Here is a 4,387-nt window from a genome sequence, read left to right on the forward strand (position 1 = left end):
CATCCTTCCAACACCCCATCCCAGCAGCAAGGGATCACAGCCCTAACACAGCCAAAACAAAAAGGGTGTGCGAGTTTCCTGGTAGCACTCAGTGTGAACAAATCTACCACTGAGCAACACCATGAGCCCCCACTCACCTCAGCAGAGGTCAACCTGTAACCCCAGCCTTCCCCTATCCATGTGCACACGTCCACCCGTGCGCCACCCTGCCTGCTTTGCACACCCCCATGCACTGCATCTTGTGCCCTCCTTTGCATTCACAGACGTGTGTAAACCATCCCTGGGAACACGTACAGGCCTACACCTACCACAAACATCCCTTTGTCTGCACCTGTGTGCAACCCAACTCCTCAGCACACGCACGCGTTTGTGCCACCCTGTCCACGCACTCACCACGTGCCCTCCAGCATCACTGCTGCCTCCTCCGGTACCGTACCCGCAGATGCTTCAGAGCTCATTAGCATGGACTTCCTTCCTCGCCTCAGCATCTGCTCCTGCGCTCACCTTCATTCCTACTGAGATACCGTCCGCTTCCAGCACCAGCTGACCTGCAAGACAGAGAAAGGAAAGGTGGGATTCATGCAAACGCAGAAGCCCAAGGCTGCATCATCACCACGTATGGCAGCCTTGGGAAGTCAGCTGCAACAACAGCCTTTGTCAGAATGGAAACAGGCACCGTCAATTAAGTGTGACCTCCAAAGTCATTGCCACCATCAGAAATAGGCACAGAAATCGCTCACTTCACTGCAGGTGGTTACCTCCAAATTCTTTTGCTTTGGGGAAAATGTGGGCACGGAATTGAAGGACACCAGAAAAGTGGCATCTACTTCCCTGGAGGTGGTTAAGCTTGGAAGCAGGACTTGAGCAAGAAAAGCTTCTCAGCTCCTTGTAAGGCAGTAAGTGATGGGGTGATTTCCCATCCCTGCAGAAATCCTGACCTCTGCCACAGGTGGGTGAGTGACACAAAAGCTGTGTCCTTGGTTCTCAGCCTTACCTTCTCATGCTGTTCATCCTGCTCTGCAGCTCCTGCTCTGAATAGTCTTCTTATGTTCCCATGGGGCAGGTAGAAAATGAAGACACGGCCCCTGCCACCAAGGTCAGCTCTGCAGCACACATGACCTGAGGAGCACTTGGCTACTCATGCAAACTGTGCAGTGTAAGGAAGATTGTTGCCTGTTGCACTTCTTCTTCTAATGGCTCAGAAATTAATTTTCCTACGTAGAAAATGGGAAAGGAAAATAAATAAATATATAAATAAACAAATAAAGCAAAAGCCTGACACAAAGCAGACGTGATTGTAACTATGGAATTCAGGAGGGCAAGGGATTTGCCCTCTATACGAAGAAGCTGACTGCAAAGGACCAAGAACAGCCATGATCAACGTTGAGAACTTGCGGGTCAAATTAGAGACTGAACCAATCATGGGCTTCTGGAGGTGAGGGTCTGCTCCAGGCTGCACCTGTGCACCTGTGTGCAACCCATCTCCTCAGCACACCCCTGTGCAAGCACACATTGTTGCCACTGCGTGTACACACTATCTGTGTGCTCACACGCACTCACGCGTCCACATCCTGTAGTGCAGCCCTGTGCGCACACACACAGACACATGTGTAACCCCTTCCTTTCACTCCCAAAGTGCACGCACACAGCAGTACCACAATGGCCTTGTTCAGCTTCAACACTCTGCACACCCCTGTGCACACACATGTATGTGCATGCTCGTCCTTGCACACATACCCACTGACCTGCACACACCTGAGCAACCCCACTGCTTTGGACACTCATGAACACAAACGTGTGCAACACCATCCGTGCACAAATCCACACACACACAAATGGAAGAGTCTGAATTCCTAATTGAATGGGAATCCAAGTGCAAAACTCCAATTTTGCAAATTCGCTAAATTTTTAGATACCAAGTGCTTTAGTTTGGTAGAAGACATGAGGGCAAGTAATGGACTCATTGAATGGATACACTCAGTAATGGAAAATCCATGCACTTTATCAACCAAATTAAGGAATGAATTTTTACCTTAAAAAAAACCTAAGGAATGAATGTTTACCTTCTGGATTTGAGGGATGTCTCTTCTGCCTGGTTTGGCCAAAGGAAGCCTAAGGTTATTTGCCTTTGAATAGGAAAGCCCTAAGAGAGCGAGAAGAGTTAACCTGGACAGCGTTACCCAGGGTTGTGGGAACAGCTGAATGATTTTTGAGAACTGGTCAACTCGTGAACCTGAGACCTGGGATCCTCCATCCTAGGGTGGAACTTTACTGGAGCACGTGGATGCCACAGCAACAAAAGAACTGTGTACAACAGACTGAGAGTTTGCCGAGTGTCTTGGTTTACAGAAAGCACAACTAACTCAGCAGCAAGTGACATACTTGGAATAGGAGATTACAGCTGGACTTTGAACCTTAAGGACTGCCAGGAAAGAAGCCATCTACTAAACCCCTGAGCTGCAAACTGCCAAGGAAGTCCATACTTTCCCAGTAATGACAGGAGGGTGCCAACCACGGATACACAGCTACGGACTGATGGTAAACTTCAAACAGCATCGAGTGAGTAAGGGATAGCCAGGGTGCACTGGTGCTCAATGTTCAGGAAGCCCATAGATCTACACTGGGCCAAAGGACACTCATTTTATTACCTCATACAGTGCTTACTGTATTGGAGGCAAAAGCGGGACATTCGTTCTTACCAAAAAAGATTATCGAAACACCAAGCCATCCTGGTAGAGCAGGGCAATGTAGAAATAACTGTAACTAATACTGTCAACCCAGTATCTTTCCTTAGCGGAACTCCCGGATTGCACGACTGCTTGGAAACAACTGAAGCTGCACATTCCAGCTGCTCGGTCGGACCTGAAGGATGAACCCTCCGAGGATGCAGAATACACCTGGTTAACCAACAGCTGCAGTTTGATGAGACAAGGAGACTGTAAGGCAGGACATGCAGTAACTGCTACTGACCAGGTCATAGAAGCACAACCACCAGCTGTGGGGACTTCCCCTCGGAAGGCTGAAATAACTGCCTTGACCAGAGCCTTAATTCTATGGACAGATGCTAAATATGTGTTTGGGGTGCCACACGCTCATAGTACCATCTGAAAGGAGCAAGGATTGCTCACACACAAGGAAAACAGCGCGATGTAAATCTACCAATGGCTACTAGAGGTGGTAAAGGACATCAGAAATGTAACACTGCACAGGAGACAGAAAATAAGGTGATAGATCAGATGGCAGAACAGGCAGTTGAAGAAGGCTTCAATTCCAGATGGTACACTTAAAACCTCTGAACCCAAGTCAAAACCTGTAAAATATTCTAAGGAGAACAGGAGTCTAATTAACGATTTAGAAGGGAAGAGAGCAAGCTGACAGATGGGTGCAAACCCAGATGGACACAATGTTATGCCCTTTTGTGTTTTATGGGAATTGGTTAGAAGGGAAGATCAATATTGGGCAAACCAACACTACAAAGTACAATCCCAGGACCAGGAACAGGGCACAAGTGGGCCTCACGGGAAGGGGCCTTCCAGGGCAACCATGGCAAATTGATTTCACACAGCTCCCAAGAAAAGGGGGGTATCGCTGTAGGAAAATTTCTGTCACCTTAGAAACAGTTCAGGATGCTGCTGCAGATGCCTGATGGACAATCCAAGAGGAGGCATCCTGTTTATCCAAAGTTGAATTGCAACATGGGGTAGGCAGGGATAACACTGACTGGGGAACAGTTTTCTCTGGACTATGGGATAAACTTGCTAGTTGCCAAATTTGGGATGACTGAAACAGCTTTTCTTAGCCTGCATCACCTTGCTACTCTTTGTGTGTTTTGCTTGTGTTGTTATAAGATGCTCTTTGTGTCTGTGCCAGGATACCAGAAGGGAATATATGAGGTATAGGAGAGGCATGAGCTAAGGTAAAAGGTAGAGAGCGGGACTTATTTCAGGACATGTCAAGATAGAATAAAATAATCTAGCAGGTGGAAGCCCTGCTAGATTAAAGAAAGGGGGGAACTGAATAGTGAAAAAGGACTCCATAGTAGCAGAAAGGGGAACACTTTGCTACAGAAAAGGGAAAGGGGGCCTCGCTAAGGCAAAGAGTAGTTACAGATAGATAGTTTATGTTAAGGGAGGACAGAGAAAGGGGGAATTACAGACACTTACTCAAAACAAAACCAGAAAAGAGGGCAGCAAAGATAAGAAGGAACTGTCCGGAGACCTCTGACAAGAAGAAGGATTAGATACCCCCGGGCAAGATGATGCTGACATGGGAGAACGATAACGGCAGATAACACCAAGAAGGAAACAGAAGAAGAATTTCACCCCAAAACAAAGACAAGGGTCGCGGGGAATGGGGTCAGAGGGAATGGGGTCAGAGGGAATGGGGC

Source organism: Excalfactoria chinensis, assembly GCF_039878825.1.
Source record: "Excalfactoria chinensis isolate bCotChi1 chromosome Z unlocalized genomic scaffold, bCotChi1.hap2 SUPER_Z_unloc_2, whole genome shotgun sequence".
Taxonomy (NCBI): Eukaryota; Metazoa; Chordata; class Aves; order Galliformes; family Phasianidae; genus Excalfactoria; species Excalfactoria chinensis.